At 35.4% G+C, this 20,466-nt stretch overlaps 1 protein-coding gene across 15 annotated transcripts in view; it reads left to right on the top strand.

Annotated features, from left to right (window-relative positions):
* LOC118738899 (poly(rC)-binding protein 3) overlaps positions 1-20,466 on the top strand; it is a 285,579-nt gene that overhangs the window by 137,773 nt on the left and 127,340 nt on the right. For 11 of the 15 annotated variants that reach the window (XM_036469945.1, XM_036469943.1, XM_036469944.1 and 8 more), the window contains exon 2: positions 11,450-11,512. The exons of the other annotated variants lie outside the window; for them this stretch is intronic. The gene's annotated coding sequence lies outside the window, so the exon portion shown is untranslated. The remainder of the gene's footprint in view (positions 1-11,449; positions 11,513-20,466) is intronic. 15 annotated transcript variants of the gene reach the window in all.

Here is a 20,466-nt window from a genome sequence, read left to right as displayed (position 1 = left end):
AAAACAATAGAAGGAAACCTTACACGAACGAAAAGGTAAACAACTAATACGACAGCAAAAACCAGCGCACTACAAATAATGACGACTAAGTGACAAACTTGAGCACATACATACATTTGCACATTAGAGCATGCCACCTTATAAGCAAACAGAAAAAATTTCGCTTAGTCTAAAGCAGAGATAGGCAAAAGCCTTTTGCACTAAGGAGTCAGCTTAGCACAGGCTGTATTCCAAAACGTCAAAATACAGAGCATCAGCATCTTTTATTTCTAAACCCCAGTAGATTGTAATTCCAAATGTGCGCAACCAAGGTTAGATGCTAGTTTTCAACTAGGTTGAGCAAATTTGACCTTTTCTCCAAGCGCAGTTTACAAATAAAAGACACTGATGCTTTGTATTCTGACGTTTTGGAATTCACCCACATTTAGGTGGTAGATGAGGGGTAACATCAAGAGCTAGCATGAAGGGGGAAGAAGAGCGTATTAAAATTTCTTGTACTTCGACTACCATTTCTAATATATATGATGATTTTATTTTGCACACCCCTTTTACCCTGAGATCTGATTTAGCTCTTGCGTAGCACTTGCTGGCTCTTCGACGACTTTAAGAGCCAAAAATCTGCCCATCCCTCGTCTAAAGTATTTTGCAGGCAATTTCGCGAAACATTTTTTTTTTGCTGAACCTAGTTTTCAACATTTTTATTGAGCTTGAGGCCGTTTCTAATGAAAATTTTGTGGAAAAATAACAATAGTTTACACACGTAGGGGTTTTCTTTTTATACTTTCCGGTGACCCGTACATTCCCTTTCAGGACCGAGGCAAACATGTTTCCCAAAAAAGTTCTCCACTCAAAAGTATATTTTAGCGGCTTTAGTTGTCAGCTGTTTCTATCATAAAACTCATTTTTGTTTAGCAAAACAAGATAAAATATTAGGGAAATACAAAAACAGTACCAAAAGTTCAGAAAAAACTACTTTTTTCTATTTTTTTTTTTATAAAAATAATTTGTCGTATATTTGAGAGAAATTATTTTTAAGGAAAAAATTTGTTTAAGAAAATTGGAAAAAATTACCATGTGTTAGAAAATGGGATTTTCTGGATTATTCTCACAAAAGTAAAAAATATTTACCAAATATTAAAAGCAAATATTTTGCGGAAATTATTTTGTGTTTGCTTTTTTTGCGAAAAAGTAATTTTTATAGGAAAAGTAATTTAGTTTCGAATAGATGAATTTTATATGAGAAACCATATTAATTATAACTTAACTTAGTGCTACAATAAAATTGCAAGTTACAAAAACCTGGAAATATTATTTTTTGGGAATAAAATATTTTAGGACATATGCATTTTTATATATAGTAACGAATTTTCTTATTGTTAAAATAGTTTTATTTCTTTTTTGAGAAACATGTCTTATTTTTGAGATACAGATAATAACTTTTAAGGAATTTTGAAAAAAAAATTTAAGAATTTTGAAAAAAAAAATACTTTAATAAAATTAAAAATAAAAATATTTTCGAGAAAAAAAATATTTTTCTAAGAATTAAAAAACTTACCTAACATTGCAAAAAAAAAAATAGTTGTGAAAAAATATTTTTTTTTGTAGAACATTATACATCTCCCTCATTCTTTTGTTTGTACATATTTTAACAAAATTTTAGAAATAAATTTTTTGGACTGATTTTTTACAACGAAAAGGAAAAAATATGGATGGCAATTTTTATGGGAAAATATAACCTTACCAAACAAACATTACATGAAACTGACAAAATATTGTTTTTTTTTTTGAGGAGTAAATAATTTTTTTTTTGTTTTTCCGAAAAATTATTTTTTGGATAAAATAATCATTTTTATTTTAGTTTTGGGTAGGTACTATGCTTTTTGTAGAAAAAACTACATTATTGTGAAAGCTTAAAAAATCTTAATAATATTTTTATCAAATTAAAAAAAACGCCAAACACTGTGGAAAATGACTTTTGGGGAAATAATATTTCTTTTGTTGAAAAATTTGATTGATGATTAATTTAATGAAATTTTAGAGAAAAATTTTAATGACAATTTTATAAAACAAAAACATGTTTTTGCCTCGGAATTTATGTTTTTTCACATCGCGATGAATCAAAATTTACAATTCGTACTTTTTTTTAATTATAGGTTTATTGTCTTGAAAGGCTTAAAATAGTTCTTCCCGGTAAAACAAAATACTTTCTTAGCAAAAGTTTAGCTATTTTCGGAGAGGTTTAATTTCTTGACATTAGGGTGATAGGAACGGAGATCTGGTGGGTAAGTACTTGAACGGGGTACTTGAGGTCAATTAACTTTGGCACAACAAATTTTCAGCCAAATTTTTTTCCCCCAAATTGACTTGCGAAAAACGATTAGACAGGGTGTACATCGAGCTTTCTCCTGTTACGGTCTAATGTACATACACACATACACACGTGTAATGAATATCTCCATATATATGTACATATATATTTACGCGTACCAGATACTCATTCACAGTACTCCAGTTACAATATTTAGCTCCCTACGCTGACACCCACAAAATTAATTGCATTCAACACATATGTATACGCATATACAAATGAATACCTAACTAAAGCCCTGCACATTCAGCGCGCATCAAAACCTTTCAAATGTCTAAAACATGCACTCACGCATCCACATTTTCCATACATACTTGCACATAAGTACATAAGTATGCGTAAGGCGCAGTCTCTGTGCTGTGCTGTGCGGGGAAGAGGACCTCTCAAGCGGTATTGTCTTTTGTAAAAGTCTTTGGACAGGTGACATTCACGGACTGTCGTTTTGAAAAATAAAGCTTTAAATGAGCGAAAGAAAAGGGTAGGTAGCGAAGGGCAGAAAGGGAAGAACACCATACAACAACATAGGCTATTGAGTATTGTGGTGCGAGGTGAGTGCGCGAGTGAGTGCACTAAATCGCTTTACGCGTGGCTGGCGGTTGCCAACTGCCAGACGACTGTCGATTGACTGACTGTAATCGCTTGCTAGACGTTTTGTTTTTTATTTTTTATTTTTGCTTTTTATTTCATATACATACATATTTTGTTTTAAAAATTTTCTCGGTTTTTATTTTGTGTAATGCCTGCATCTCGTAAAAGCTTTTAAGTACAGTCCAAGGAGTGCAAGGGTCCCTACAAAACAAAACAAACAAAAAACTATTTTATTCAGAAGCCATGGAGTACTCTTGCACTCACAGATATTTAAGAGTATTTGTTTATATACATACATACATACATTTGTATACTTACTTGCTTTTGTATACTTACATGCATTTATTCCTTTGAGTTCCACACATCCGCTTGCGGTGCTGCCTTTTCTTATTCCACATCTGAAAAGTACTCTGCGGAGCATATTTGTTTCTTGCTGGCTTTCACAGACTGCTCGGCAATTGCATTTACAACTGGCTACACATTTATTACTTCCCATTTTTTTTTTGTTATTTTTTTTTTTTGCAGCCACCCTAAACTACTCCACTTTAATAGCCCAGCTCCACGCCTTATTCGTGCCATATTGCTCAGTTACTTATTTCGGCGACAATGTAGTTGGTGTAGTAAACAACAAATCGTGCAACTAACAACATTGTTACAATATCAGCGCTCAAAAGCAGGATGAGCAGGAGGAAGAGTGAGAGAAAGTGATTGCGAAAAAATGCAACATTTGTAATAATATCTTGACAACTTAGCAGTGTTGCATTTGCCACTCACCGATTGTGTGTATGTTGTCTCCAAGCAGGCCACACACATCCACATAGACTCCGTGCTATCCTGCGCTCGAACGCCGCCGCCAATGCACGTGCATTTGAGTACCTTTGCAGGCCTCGCTGCTCCTGCTGTTGCGGTGATTTATTTCTACCTTTGCTGCACTTCACTTCACTTTACTACCTCCATAGCACTTTGCAATAGAAATCACCAAATTTGCTATTATGTTGAGTATAGTTCACTCTTTTTTTTGGGGTGCCATAAAATGGTTTATAGATTTCGTCTGCAGGGCAGTAAAAAGAGGAGCAGTGGTAGTAAAATACATAGAAGCGCAGTTTGTCAAAAGCTTAGTATAATGTGGCGTGTAAATTTTTGGAGGTAAAAAGTACGCTGTAGTTTTGGCACAAATCCGACATTATGAATGTTTACCCTTGCCAGTCTAAAGTAAATATTTTCTGTCGTAGTTGAATTGAAAATGTTGCTGAAAGCTGTGATAATTTTCATTTATTTAAAAGCTGAATCAGAGGAACTGATTGAATATTCGAAAATACCAAATCCTCTAGTTCGAAGGTTTATTTACATTTTTATGATTGAAAAAATAAGTGCCACGATACGCATTGTCGCAGAAATTTTATATTTACTGGTAATTTGTAAAGATTTGAAAACCTTTTGTTAGTTTCGAAAGAAAGATTCAAAAAATAAAAAAAATTGTATGTATGTCACCATATGTCTTTGAACCACGTGAACCGATTTCGATGTCTAACTCTTTTTTTATCGCAAAGGTGCTACTTTAAGAGTGGTCCCATACGAATTTGGTTTAAATACGATCATTGGATCCAGAAGAAATCAAAGGTGCTCCTAAAGTTTTCTTTTGATAATTTTGAGGTTGTGACTTTAGTTTAAAAATTACTTCTTTAGATTACAGAAGCTTTCATCAAACTTCCAATAAAAAATTCGGCAAACCAGTTTTTAGAAAAAAAAATTGAAACTTTTACAGATATGATTTTATTCGGAAACCCATTTTTTAACATTTTTTTTTAAGAAAAATAGAAAAACAAACTTTTATTAAACAAATTTTTTGCATAAATAAATAAATGATATATATTTTTTAGAAAAAAAATATATTTTTAAAAATTTATGCAAAATAAATTTTAGAAAAAATATGTAATGAAATGTGCGAAATTTTTATCAACCATGAAATTAAATGTAAAAATATGTTTTCCAAAATTACAAGGATTTACCAAAATTTAGAAAAAAGATTAAAAAAAATTTTTTTATCGAAAAAATGGTTTTGTTTTTAGTTAAAAAATACTTTTTTTGGGAAAATATTTTTTTGAAGAAAAAATTTGAGTGAATAAGTAGTTTTCGGGGAAAAAATAATTTTTTAGGAATAACAATTTTTTTAATAAATAAAATTTCAAAAAAAAGAAAAACAAAAACTATCAGATAGGCCTCATTTTTAACCGACTTCCAAAAAAGGAGGAGGTTATCAGTTCGTCGGAATATATATATATGTTTTTTATGTATGTTACCGCATAACTTTGTACCACGTCAACCGATTTCAATAACTCTGTTTGCATCGAAAAGGTAGTGTCTCAAAGGTGGTCTCATACTAATCTTGTTTAGATCTGATCATTGGATCATCAAAAATTAACGGTGCTCCTGAATTTTTATATGAGAATTGAAGTCGGTTTGGTTTTTTGCTTAAAAATTACTTGCCATTTATCTATGCATTTGTATTATACAATTTTAGGTAATGTAGAAATTTAAAAATAAAAATATAAAAGATTGAAAAAAATACTAAAGTTTAGAAAAAAAAAATGTCTGAGACATAGTAATTTATAGGCATTTAGGAAAAATATGTTTTGTTGCAAAAAATAAAAAATTTGAAGTAACTTCATAATCATTAAAAAAAAGTTTTTGACAAAATAATTAATACGAAAAAAATGGGGAAAAATTATAAAATATGCCTAAATTTTATTTACGTATTTCTATGCATTATAAAATTTCAGAAAAAACAGTTATACCAATAAGACAAATTCATCAGTTTAGAAAAAAAATTGTTGCGAAAAAAATATTTGTTTTGAAAAGTATATTTTTCCTGAGAAAAAAACGAAATTAGATGAAACGAAAGTTCATAATTTTTTTTTTTTTAAGAAAATACGTATGTATCTTTTTAGCGAAAGATATTGGTTGCTTGAATTTTTTTTTAAGGAAAGTGTATGTATACAAATTTTTTTGTGAATAAAATAAGTACTTATGTATGTATATGGAAAAATAATGCGTGGAGATTTTTAGGGAAAAAATATTTTTTCATCGGAATAAATTTTTGTTTTTTTCACGTCAGAATTTGCTCGATATATCACAAATATTTTTTTTTGGAGATTTATTATACATTTTAAGAAAAATATGCACGGAAAAATGAGAATGGAAATTTTTTAGGGAATTATTATAACTTTCATCGGAATAAATTTTTGGTTTTCGCGTCAGAATTTCCTCTATGATTCACAATTTACAATTTTAAGTCTTAGAAAGGGTTAATAAACTTAATTAGTTAGGCTAGGTTAGACTGGCAGACCGATTATCGTCGGCTTAGGCCACAAATGCGCACTTTTATAAAAATTAGACTAACAAGAAAAATGTTTTATCAATAGGTTGGAAAGCAATCTCAAATTTGCTGAAACCTATACTGACTATACTGAAAGTCAGTAGATGCTACAGAAAATTCTTATGCATCATTTGCAAATTTTTTTACTTCAATTAAATTTGTTTTGTGAAAATAAAGGCGATGCCAAAAATTGCAAATGCCTGAAACAACACAAGACTATATTCAGCAGGCATCTTTTGGAACATGTGTACCTACACAGAAAACAGCCACTTACGTATGCATGTACATACACAGCATATTTCGCACTCAAATTGCAAACAAGCACAATAACAACGAAAACAACGATCACAGCAAAATCACATTAGCAAGTTACTTGAGCCATTGCAGTTTGTGCATTGAAAATAATATCCGCACTAAAATAAAAAATCAACAAAGGTGAAAGAAAATGTTAAACAGAATGAATGCATAAATAAATATGGTAAAAAGAGAGGTTGTGCAAAAAAAAAATAAGAAGAAGAAAAACGCACACGAAAGCATAAGCAAGTTACAAAGTAAACCGGTGTTAGATGCAGGAAAGACAAAAATCAACAACAAATGCAGCAAGAATAAGCAAGGCACATGGCCAAGATTGAATTAGACTGAAACGAGGCGAATGAACGGCAAAGAAAAACTGCCGAGCTTATGCGATACAACACTGCAGATGCGGCGAAGGAGGAACTGCATAGCTGTTACGAGTTGCAGGGGCGTAAAAAATTATGTGGTAAGCGGTGAAGGGGGAAGGGAGGGAGTAGGTGTTGTTGGCATGTGCTGTGCTGTGCGGTGCGGTTAGCTTGTCAGCCTCGTTGAGTAAATAGACAACAAAGTGTCGACTTTTGGTAAGCTGAGACGCAGCTAAAGCAGTGGACTAAGGATAGGGTGGCGTAGAGTAGCGGTAGACCATAGATGAGCCGTCGCTTTTTGAGCAAAGCCACCACCAGTCGCCAGCAGTTAAGTCCAAAATCGGTGGCTGCGGTATTGAATTGCAAATCTTACCAAGAATCTCTAAGCTTTGTGTGTACGAGTACATACAAACCTACAAATATGGCAGAGAATTTCTTAACATTTCTATGTTTTTGCAATAATGCATCGTATTACAAACTTCCATAACTTCGGTACTAAAAATTGTAAAACAATGCAAAAAATTTTTAGCCAAATTTTCAAAAAAAAAATCTAAATTTTTTCCTTTTTTACTATAAAATACTCGTATCACCCAAAAAGCGTTAAAAAAGCGTCGCTTACAAGATATACGACGTCTTTGAAGAAGAATTTACCTTCAAGTCATACATTTTTATTTGAATTTTTATTGCGCTCGGCATTGCTTGTAGTTGTTAGAGATTCTGTGTGCTGCAAACAACTGCTTTGCATAATGTTATATTTTTTATTTTTTTGCCTTTTCCTACAACTTGAATTTTTATAATGCTTTTAAAAGGCCTTTTTTGTCTTATGAATTCTCTTTCGATGGCAGCATTGACTTAATTTAAAAAATATTCAGTGTTCAAATAAAATTTTGTGTATATGTATGTATGTATGTATGTTTTTTGACGCAGACAGCCGCTGCCCCATTCGCTGCCACCATCAGCTGACAAATACTTTAAGGACCGCGGCGTCTGACTTCATTCCCAACAGAAAACCTGGCCGACGGAGTCGTCCTACATATTTTAATTCGCTGAACTACGTAAATATCGCCGTAAGCTTGTAAATCTCACCGTAAGCTCGTATCACCCACCTTAAGATGTGGGTTTGCGTAAAGGTCCAAATGTCTTTCGGAACACTCCAAAAGCCGTCCTAGCCGTAGTAGGTTTGGCAGGAATACAAAATTGCAACATGGCGGCATACAGCAACTCCTTTAGTAGGCTTTTAAATCGACAAAAAAGAATGGACTTCCGGTCTTTTTAAGCCTGTTCCGGTCGAAAGCGGATGTCAGTAATACGACCATTTCTAAAAGCTCTCTATTTATGTATAGTGCTCTGAGTAGCTTTATGGGAAGTATTTGGCCCAATTGGTATTTCTCCTCCAAAACTTTATTGGCTTCATGTTTTGACATTTAGATGTTTTTGAAAATAATTAACCGAATCACTACCCTTTTTACGAAAAATCCTAATCTTATCCACATACACATCTAAGCCGACGGTAGATGTCGCCACTGATACTTTTTTTCTAAATTTTCACAGCCTTCACAGCAGACAAAAAATCATCTACATACAGTGCTTGTATTTCTTTCGGTTGCTTTACTCTGCATTTCTCATCACGCTTATGCATATAGCAAGATAGCTAAAGGGCTCTTAAAATACCTTTTTATTTTTTGAGGTTTCCCATAATGGTTTTGAAAGGGCTTTCTCCTTAAAAGCGTCTGCAAAAGGGCCTTGCCTAAGTAATACGATAAATACAATTAAACAATGGTAGCCATTGCAGTAAAAACTGCCATATATCTAAGTCGAGTTTTTCGGACTTTTATGAGAAAATACCGTTGTACTAGTTGTTTAACTAGTATGTAGAATTTGTTATCTTTTTAAGAAATAACTATATGTATTGGGTATACAAGTAATTTTTAAAAGAATTTTGTCTATTTCATAGAAAGTATTGCCCATCGCTGGCTATGACCTTTTCCCAACTTTTCTGTCAATCTATCAATCCCATTTTTGATACTATCTTCAACTGAAGTGAAGCGTGTTCCCGCAAGGACGTTCTGCATCGACCGAAACAAGTGGTGGTATGCGAGTGCAAGGTCTTGGCTATAAGGCGTGCGGGCTAGACTTCCCATCCGGTATCATCGAGATAAGTTTTGAGCGCTTGTGCAACATGTGACCAAGCATTGCGATGTCTAATGTCTGTTGGCTCATTCCGGCCCTTTTTCACAATGGTTCGCTTCAATATCATCAGTTGTTGTCTGCAGTGAGCCATGATGATCGTCTGCCAACTTTTCAGAAGCTCATGATAAAGTATGTCCACCTGGTCTATTTGCCACAGGTTCGCCGTGCTTGGCAAATGCCTCCTTATATTTTGCTTTGCCGTAATTAATCAATTTTTCATCGCCTGTGAAATTACAATGCAAAAAGGACTTCACTTTGTACGGTTCCAGAAGCATTCTTCTTGGGCATGACAGGGGCCTTCGTCCAAAATTAAACCGTCGCACGCAAAAAAAATGACTTTTACACTTTGATTAAATTACACATATTGTAAAAACTATTTTCTATTTCTAGAATGTGCATCATATTTATTTATCTATTTTGATCAAGAACTGTTTGGAAAAAAAAATATTTATATCAAAATTAGAAAAGTACATCAAAACAAGAATTTGTTTGAATGTTTTAGAAGAAGCAGCTTTTAAAAATTTATTTGGGAAACAAATTTTTACGAAAAAATTTTTAGGGAAAAATATTTTTATTTAAAAATTTCAAAAAAAAAATACCCTTTAGTATACAAAATTTAGGGTAATAAGTAGTGTTTCAGGAAAAAAATATTTTTGCGTAAAAATTAATTTAAGATTTTTGACAAAAGGAACATAATTTTTAAGAATTCTACCAGAATAAAAACATTTACACTTATGTATAAAAAAGGGATTTATTTGAAGAGTAATAAGATTCAGGAAAATATTTTTTGGAAACGGGGAAAAAATGTCCAAAAAAAAATTTTCTAGGAAAAATTATAAGATTAATGAAATTTTTTTTTAAATAAAATGTTAGAAAAAAGTTTTTGTTTGAAATTTATGAAAATTTTAAGTAGCAAATTAATTTCTGCATTGGTTTCTTATGATAATTTGTTTACTGAGACATGGAATTATCACATTTTAAAATTGAAATCATGATTTTCTAATTATAAGTTTATGATCCTAAGAGAGTTAAATGAAGACGCTTGTTTTCAACTAAAAGTTGCCTGTAAAATCGCCTTATGTAAACACCATATTAAACATATAGCTGGCTGCAAAATTGTCCGGTACGCTTAAACACTACCGTTGCCCTCTGCTGACAATCCTTTAAAACTTACTTGTATACGCAACATAATTTTACAGCCAAGCAATATGTGATGATACTTCTCTCTCTCATTCAAATACTTCGCTGTTTGTTTTTGGCAAGCGGTTTCTTTTTACCTGCCTCGATTAATTAGAACATCCTTTTTTTCTTCTGTTTACTTTTCTTATACTTTCACTATAAAATTTCCTCCGTTATTTCTGTGGCATATATTTTTTGGGATCTACTGCTATCCTTTGATATTTTGCTGTAACAAAAATTGTTTTTTTTTTTTGTTTGCTTGCTTGCAGTTTTTATACAAATATTTCTTATATTTTTACCCCTCTTCTATTATAAATTTGTTTTCTTTTTTCTTTTGTTTATTGTGTACCTCTGTAAATGTTTTCTTTTGCTGCGAAAATACCTTCACACTTTCCAGTTTATTTTAGCTGCTTGCCTCCATTTTTACACGCTTCTTACCTTATGCTGTTTAACGGTAACGCATCGTTAATTTAACTAAGACAGTCAACCGACGGGTGAGGAGCGCCTCCTACGTGACGCCCACAAACACGCCCCACCATTACGTTTTCGTACCGGCTGTCAAGCATTTTCAAGTTTTCTATTGTGTTGGTGCTTCTTTTTTTCTGGTGTCTTGTCTTTGAAATATTACAAGCGCAAACCGGCTGCTACCCCACTGCTGGCCTATGACCTGCTTGAAGATTCAAATAATTGTCGCGGTTATATAAGTGGGTTGCCGCCTCTGTGCTGCTACTTCAGCTGCTGTTGGTAGACGTATTTTTGTGTCACTAAAACAACCCCAAAAAATCATACTTGAAAAAATAAGTGCAACTTTCAGCGCCGCCCAAAGGTAAAAAGATGTCTTCACACAATTTGCGTTTGTCTCCTTGGTGCTCTTTTTCGCTAAAAAGTTTCTTGCGAAATTTCGGGGCGAAAAAGTTTACGCTTTTGTCTCTCTCGTAATAATTACATCTATTTTCAGGATTTTTGTTATTATTATGATCATAAAAAAGTGGCTTAAAACCCTTTCTCTCTTTCCTTCACCACTTTTACTATGTTTCTAGCAAACTTTTAAAATTAATTAAAATTTTTCTCTTTACTTTTTCATTGCAGCTCATCCATTTGAATGTCGATTTGTGTAGTCTGTTAAATACGCGTTGAACGTTTAGGAATTTCGTAAGTACCATAATATTTTATATTTAGCATATCTTATTTCATTGCACGACTATTTCTGGCAAAGAAAAAGTGCTTAGCGAATTATTGTAATTAGTTATTACATTTGGAGGTCATCATATATTTTTTTAACTTCTTGCCATATACGAATGTATAAAAAATACCTTTGCCATTTTTATGTTCTACGTTTCTAATGAAGTGGCGCCATTTTTATTTCATATTTGCCTAATGTCAATTTTGCATTCGCATTTCAATTTAATGGCGCAGAAAAATGTCCAATCAGTTGCACTTATCCGTCACACATAGCAACAACAACAGCATTAGGTGGAAATTCGTTATGTGTGGGAAAATAAAAAATTAATTGCCATAAACTTTTGATAGCTGCGACTGGTTTGGACAAGCAACGAATGTCAAAATGCATATCTGCTTTTCAATTAGTTATTGTGTATTTTATAACAATAATTTTCTTTATGTGTTTTGATGCGTGGAAATTTTTTACTCACTTTTTATTCAATGTAAACGCTTACTTTAATTAAAATGTTCAAAAGGTAATAACAAAATAAACATTTACGAGGGTGAATTGAAGAGAAGTCTGTATTGGTAAAAATTCTATGCATTGGTAAAAACTTCAAATTTCTCTTGCAAATTTTATTTTAAAACCCAAAACATACTCAATCTCTAAGCGTTGTTTATACATACCCAAAAAATCCAAAAAATATGACATTTTGAAAAGTGTTTTCTCTTTAAAAAGTAGTCAAGAAAATTTAATTACATTTTGTATTATTTTCTCTGCATATTTTATTGCCGAATATAAGCCACAAAGGCTTAACTCAATGTAGAAGGATTTTTAAAAAATACTTGGACTTTACGGTTGGCATGTCTCATCAGCACCTGTACAGTTATTTGACTGACTTTCTCTAAGGATTCATTCCACTTATTAAAGAATGTGTTTTTTTTTTTAATTTTTCGCAAACCTTTTGCCAACCATTGGCGATTTTTGGCGATTTTTTTCTACAGAAATTGCGCTTTTTTTAACAATCTGGGCATCCGGTTTGTAGCGAATTGAAACTTGCACTAAAATTGAATGGGTTACAAAACTGCATACTCAAATATTTTCGTAGAAATCGATTTGAAAATTGCTTGCACTTTCGCCAAGTGTGTGAATTTAAAAAAATTTACTCTTGTGATTTTTGCTGTTGATTAATAAGTGAAAACTATATTTAAAAAAAAATTAGAAAAAATTTGGTATGGAAAATATACAAAAAAAAATAACGCCAAAATATCAGGGTATGCATATTTTTGACGCTGACTGCATATAGTAGCGCTAAGGTGAAAACTTTCGAGACGCTTTTGAGTTTCTCTTAAAATGAGTTACCACTAATTGGGAAAGCGCTTCGTCCACAGGCCAACTTCTTCTGTTTCTGAAATTAAATATATAGAGTTAGTACCTAAAATGTATGTAGAATAATCATAAAAATTTACGGGCTTCAAGAAAAAATCGGCTTCCAATCTTCTGAACGCTAAACTCAAATACTCAATCCAAGCACAAGAAAAATCGAATTCAGTCACTCCGACCACAGCTATCTAGACTTGATGTTTGTCTATAATCTTCAACGATTCTCCTTTCGGAAATTGGAGATTACTTTCCAAAATTCCTACCTTTTTTTTAGATAAAAGAATATAAGCAAAAGTCGGTAGAACAATCAAAAGCTATTAGCTTTAAGCTAAGTAATAATTGTAGAACATAGCCAGAAATGATCAGACGTCATCTAGTTCATAGCTGTACTCCAATGGAAATCAAGGGGCCTACTCTGTATTGCGATTGGAAACTCAATGCAATTGGAAAAGCGACAAGGACTTATACAAATTCATAGTGCTAAGTTTTCGAATCAGAATTTTTTGCTTTTCGAATTGCAATACAGAGTAGACCCCCAGGCTCTACAGAATATATCTGCTAGAGCGGAACTACAGACTTAAAGCCAATCCTTATTCAGTTGCATTGCCTCCATAGAGAAAAAGGGTTCAGGGATCTATGGTACCAAAAAGGGCCATCGGCCTAGCGGAGCTTATGCTCTCAGAACTGTCACTACAATCTTAAACCTTTGCAGTATGAATCGAATCGAAGTATATTCATATGCCTGAAACCCCATTACCTACTTTATCCTAAAGGAGTACGCCGCGAATAAGCAGTACTAAAAAATATTCCAGTTTTTCACTCCTTTATTGTTGCATCCGCCTAACTAAATTTACGACTCGTGCGCTATTCGTTGTTATATTCCATTCGCTTAGCTGGCATAAAATGTAATTCTCAAACTGCTTATAAAATAACCCGCTGAAAAGCTTTTGTTTACATTATATTAATTGCAAAACACTTGCCATGGATATAGATAGATGTCAGAAATTCACTCGATCTATTAATACATAGATGACACTCTCCAGAACATTTTGTCTAATCAAAAATTCTCTAGATAGCTTAGAAGCATTGAGTCTAAAATCGTTCCTATCAACCACCGCCATAGAGACCCCCAACCTAATGCTAACACCATTTCATTCAAATACTATTCAATTTCTTTCAACTCACCCTCGTATCAAAATAAGTTTACTTCGTGTTAGATAACTTATTTTAGTTAGTAAATTATTTATATAGTAAATAATATTTGGTCAACTTTTTTTTAAATGCATTAGTTTTACAAAGTTTTCGTTTTTCACATGGTTTGGTTTTAAATTAACTCGTCCATGTAATTTAAATTAGAAAATGCATTGAAGGATTAAAACTCAATTTAAAATTTATGTAAATATTTGATGTTTTGTATTCATTCACCAATAGTTAATTCACTGGATGGATTACGTATTATTCCAAGCAAGCATACAATTTGGAGATAGTATTGACGCTGGTTCTTCGTATTGCTATTAAACTTGAATAGTTAGCACGCCTTCTAGAGATGCTCTGAAAATTTTACGCTTTCGTGTGTTAAAAAAAATCTAAGCATACAGAGACTTTCGCCGATCTCTAGCTATGTTATGTATTTTCAGTAACCGGAAAGGTACCGTGGAACAACTTACACGTCCTTGGCAGATTCAGTAACAGTAGATGAAGTTATCGTCCATCAACTCACGGTGCTTAAAATTGAAAGCTTCGAGAATGCTTTGAAGTAGGCCGCTATTGCTTAGAATAAAATCTACAGGCTGTTCATATCAAGTGTTCAAGTCCTTGGCTACAGTGGCCGATTGTGATACCCCGAACAAGATTGACCCATAGATACCAATCGCTTCATGTCCTTAAACCATACCATAATTTGGCGATCTATGACGGCCCGCTCACCGGTACTGCACCTCAATTGCTCAGATCTCTATATTAGATATGTACACCTTTATCGCCAAACTTGGATAAACTTAAACTTCAGAAGAACTATGAGGCTCGTGTAACCTCAATTCGTAAATAGGGAGAGGAACTAGCGTATACTCAGAAGCTTTTGTCTGTGCCTCATCATTAACTGGGAGAGAGACGCTTAGAAGCTAGCCACCTCCACTTCCTCTAGGAAAAACAAAGTAACTCTGTGCTGCTAGCCGGGCCACTGTGAGATCGAAGGCAACGACTTCGCTGATTAGTTGGTGCCTTCTGCCTTCTTAGGGCCGGAATCTTTTGGCGGTCTTAGCTGTTGCGAGAAGGTTCCTTACTGCGGAACCTTTTTGCGGTCTTAGTTGGTCTTTTTCGAGAACCATTATTACTAAGTGAGTACACTCTGCACGCAGCAAGAACTGGGAAGCCGTGGGGCCACAGACAGGCCAAGGTCTTTGGCTAACCTTTCAATGGCTTTCAGCTTTTACGCAATTAAACAGAAATGAAATCAGGCTACTCTCCGGGCCACAACCAACAAGTATTTCATATTACGAGTGGCTGCAGTGGTTGCGCTGGTGACTGCGGTAGCGGTACTCTGCAACAGCGGGCGCAGTAGCTTGTTGTCCAGAGCATTAGGGGGTCCGAAAAGCTTGTGGACCACGCCCTGTGAGGCCTAAAGCCTGAGCAGGTTCTTAGATAACTCCATCCGTTGCAGGAGTTGCACTAGTGACTGCAACAGCGATGCTCTACAACAGGAGCCGTGGTAGCTTGTTTTTCAGAGAAGAAAGAGCCCGAAAAGCTTGTGGTCCACTCTCTGTGATACCTAGGACCTGAGCAGGTTCTTAGGTGACTCCAAATGTTGCAGGAGTTGCGCCTAACCCAAGTAGAGTTCGGATTGAGTCGTCTCTGGCAAACGCAGCACACAACCGTAGTTGTCAACAAAGTGTAGAGCCGCAGCAAGATGGTCAAGTCGCTCACTGGCAGCACCTGAGACAAAGATAAAGAAGCGTTGCTGGAAACATATAAGACAATTGGCCGGCAGGTTCTGACTTGTCCGAACGGCTCACTCCAGACAGCAACAGGTTGCCTTCTGATGTCGGCTGAGCACCATCGGCACAACGAGGCCCAAATGCTTCCCGTAAGAGACCACAACAAAATGCTAAGCAAGCTGTTTCTGGTGTGATGCCACAGACGTAAGCACCCCAACAGACCCTTGCTCGAGGAGTATCCGCCCATGCACGTCAGAGGGCAGCTATTCGTATACACGGACGCAATCCAGTCAATAATCGACTAACCACTGGAATCGCAGCCTATGAATGCTGTGATCGGAGCTAGAGATGGGCGCGGGACCCACAGTACTGATTTAAAATTCCCTTTTCGCTTTTAATGTTTTATTGAGACGAAAACGAATAGCGAAGGAAAACAAAATAATCGGAAGATGCCAGATCTTTTTTTTTTTTGTTTTCATTTTTTTATTATTGAAAATTAATTTGAAAGACATGAACATTTTTGTCAACTTTCGATCGGTTTGCAATCCACGCCATACACGTTGAAATTTCAACCGATCGTTTCAATTTGTTTTCCGTTTGAATCCTGCTTTAGAGATAAATCACGGGACCCGTACTACAATTCTGAATAACGTCGGGATAAGCGGGTTCGGGACTTAAAAATCGAATTTCGAGATGAGCGGGATCGGGATTAAATATTTAGTTCAGTGCCCATCTCTAATCGGAGCCCAATCACCACCTGTAGCAGACACGGAGCTTCAACTGCCAAGACCCAGTGGATACGGTATGGATACTGTAGACGTCTCAAGAGCTACCTTCAATGAGTGTCCGGTATGTGGAGACTCCCCACAGGACACCAACCACCTCTTCACATGCCAGCTCGACACCCCTCTCCCTATGGCCCGTTTATTGGGCCTACCGTTAGTTTAACTTGATGAGAACGACTGATGGACCAACCGAATTAGGCCCGGCTTAGTAGTGCCGCCACAACAACAGTAACAACAACGATTTCCTATGTTATCGGAGAGGCGGAATGCCGGCTCTGCCGTGATGTAATTTCCGTGCACATTATTTGTGATGAATTCGCGTCATCCCTTGTCAACTGGCTGCGGTTTTGCGACATCTTCAGTGTCAGTTTTCGTTGAGAACTTCTTAAAGCTCTTCATTACTACTCCGCAAGTACATTTTCTCATACTCTGCCACACTTTGAATTCTTTATATCTTTTTTTCAGAAACCTCAAGTATTCATTCAATTTTTTTGGTTTATTTTGAAATCTTTCAACTGCATTGAAAAACCACTTAAGTGCCCAACAACCCAGTAACCTAATAAGTGCCACACCAAAAAACTGCCCACCTACGGCTAGTAAGCGCTGTCATCCCATATCAGCCACACATCCATACATAACTGAAAAAATATAAAATATAAGCAAAAAAAGTAAACGGCAGCGAACCCAAGCATACTTCCGAGATTCCTTTTTATTAAGCTTAAAAAAAAAATAAATGAGAAATTTTAAATTATCATTTTAATGGCCAATAAAAATATGTTTTAGTGACCTAGACATGCCAACCACCAACGTCATCGCCGACGGCGGAAACCGCGTGCGCAGAACATGAGATACGTGATTTTACAGAAAATTATAAAAACAACAAAAACTGTAGCGAATGTACATGCATACATACATACATACGTATGTACGTTAACTGGTATTGTAAAAAATAAAATACATAAAACAAAAAGCAACGCTAACCGTTTGTATGAGAGGGGGCGCAAACAGTTGCGTTGTAACAGTAATTGCCAAATGTTGTTAGCGCTCAGTTTTGTTGTTGCTTTGGGTTGTTATATCATTTGAGCGCATTTATTTTAGTTATTTGATGTCGTCAACGTCATTAGCGCGGGTGGAATTGGCGATTTGTTGTACCTTGCCGGAGGCTTCGTCATGATATCTCTGTTGACAGCGTTTTCTCATCCCACTTTTCGTTTGCTTTTTGGATAGGGCGAATAATGTAAGTTGTATGTATGGTCCTTTGCTGCTTAAGCGCTTAAGCAGGTGTGACAATATCTTTTATAATTCAAGTTTAAGTTACGTGCTCGCTTCTTTGTTAGTGGAGTTTTCTTCTTTCACAAACATTTCCGACAGTTAAATTAATGAATTAAGATGCAGGCAGCCCACAGGGCAGCTGTCACTGACGTTTTTCTTGGCACTTCACTTGCAATAAAAAATATTTTAATATTGTAAATATTATTCTCTATCTTATCTGTCAGCTGAAGGTTCAGGATAAAAGTAAGCTCACACGAACAGACGAAAAAAGCCAGACAATAAATTCTTTGAATGTTCTATACAATAGTAAAGGATTCGAAAACCATACTAAAATTTTTGGTAAAAAAAGAAACAAAATAAATTTTGAGAAAAATACATTTTTGGAAAAATGCACTTTAAAACATTGTTTACAAAAAAAAAAGAATAAGAAAAATTAGGAAAAATTAGTACATTTTTAGAAAATAAATATATTTTGAAAAACAAATACCGACTGCTGAGTGGAAGATCGACCTATCCCAGCAGCCAGTTCGACAACGCCCTATGTGCTGCGATAGGGCGTTTTTGAACCGAATTCTGAAATAGGGCGTTCTTGAAAACTTTTTGAAATAGGGCGTTTTCGAACTGGCTGCCGAAATAGGTCTATCTTCCGCTCAGCAGTCGATGCCTTCTTGAAAATGAAGTTTAAAAAAATAATGCACCTTAAAAAGTTCTTTAGGAAAAACTGTCCAACTGTCCATAGTTGGGAAGACGGCAGCTCAGTTACTTTGGCTATGCTTTCTTCTCTTCACTGAAGCACATTTGCAAAGTACTAATCAATTTTTAAGACTCATATCATTTGAAATTGCTACATTTAATCCAACATAATCTTGTTTCCAATTTTTCTGTATTTTTTTTTTTCATTTTCCTTTTTTTCAACGCAATCAAATTTTTACACCACCACAGGGACAATTTTGGTGTTGCCTGTTGGTTAGCCGCATTATTATTTCTAACTTTTTTTCGTTACATTTCCTCCGCACTTCAATTATCTACATTTCACTGCAGAATATGTCCATACATAACTACATAAATATGTACAGACCTAAATACATACAATATATATGTACACACTTACATAGTTAAAATGCTTAACGCCTTTGTATAGGCTTCTTTTTCGTTCACCTGTCATGTTTGCCTCTGTGGCAACGTATTGTCATTGCTTGCTTGACTGCTGCCTAAGCTTGTTTGTAATGGAAAGCTGCAAATTTGTGCGAGTATGTAAAAGAACACGTTTTCTCTTTTTTTGTGTTTTTTACTTTCCAATGCTTTGCTTTGCCAATGCTAGTCTTTCTACGCATATGTACGTGGCTGGCTGGGACAGTTTCCCCAGCGACTGTGTGGACTTTCGTATGTGTTTTTTCTTATTTTTTTCGTATCATTTTCTGCTTTGTATTTTTAAGTCTTCTATTCTCGTAGGCCTAAATGCCGTTTTTGACGACAGAACAAAAAACACGCCGGAGCTTCTCCGGGGAGACTTTGCGTGCTACATATGTATGTACGTATGTTTAAGCATAGATATATGCACTGTACCGCATTATAAACATACACGTCCACCCGTCGCTTGGCTGCGTAGCTTCGCAGCCTTTGTGTGCGTGAAAAATAAAGTCGAATGTCGCATAGTGTGTGTTTAACTTCCTTTACAGTCTCTACTGATTTTCCTGTACATATTTATCGTATCAGTTCTACATGCCTTTTCCTTGTTTTCCACCATCTGCCTGTATGTTTTGTACCATCATAGCTAGCGCTTGTCAGCTATCATCTGCCTCACCACTCAACCAATCATATTTGCTAAGCGGCCACCGAGACAAGACGAGGCATTATTATTGTGCCTTCGGTTAATGCCAAGGAAGTGAGGTATTTTCACCTTTCATTCAACGCCTAGGTCTACGTCATTACAACATCCGCTCCAACCACCCGATCTTTGTTGTAGACTTTTCGTGCCGCTCCTTCCTGTTCGTCACTCTTCTCCTCCCCCATTTGTCGCCATCTCCACAGTCTGTTGACGTTTTTGTTCTGCCTTTCCCTCTAGCTTCCTGTAGGGCTGTGCGCTTTTTGTAAACACCTTCCTGGCAACAGCATGTTAGTTCGCGCTTCAGCGGCCATGTCGCCTAGTAATTTTACCGCTTGTCGCTAACACTAACCTGCCAACATTGCGTGCGTTTAAACGCTATACTCTTACCTGCCCACGCTATCCGCCTACACGCCTACGTTGCTCGATAATCACGCGCAACAAAAACACAAAATCAGAACTCGTCTGTGCAGCCATGGGACCCCATCGACCTACTACTAATTTCGCGTAATGCATTTTTAATAGATTCGTTAGCTTGCTCGCCGCAAATGTTTTTCTACCTTTGCTCAAGCGACAAAGCTCTCACTCACACCTCTGCGAATGCGCTCCTCGTCCTCTACTTCTTTCACACTTTAATTACCGTCGCTCGCTTTCTGCCGTCCGCCCCCTCCCCTTTCGCTGTCGATTGCTTGTCCTGTCAGTCCGCCAGTCAGTCACCTTTCAAACACTTCGTCTGTCAGTTCACA

The sequence above is a fragment of the Rhagoletis pomonella genome, unplaced genomic scaffold (genome assembly GCF_013731165.1).
Source record: "Rhagoletis pomonella isolate Grant_MI unplaced genomic scaffold, Rhpom_1.0 Rhpom_scaffold_00005, whole genome shotgun sequence".
NCBI classification, from domain to species: domain Eukaryota; kingdom Metazoa; phylum Arthropoda; class Insecta; order Diptera; family Tephritidae; genus Rhagoletis; species Rhagoletis pomonella.
The sequence above is the reverse complement of the archived record's forward strand: the minus strand, read 5'-3'. Positions and strand labels throughout refer to the sequence as shown.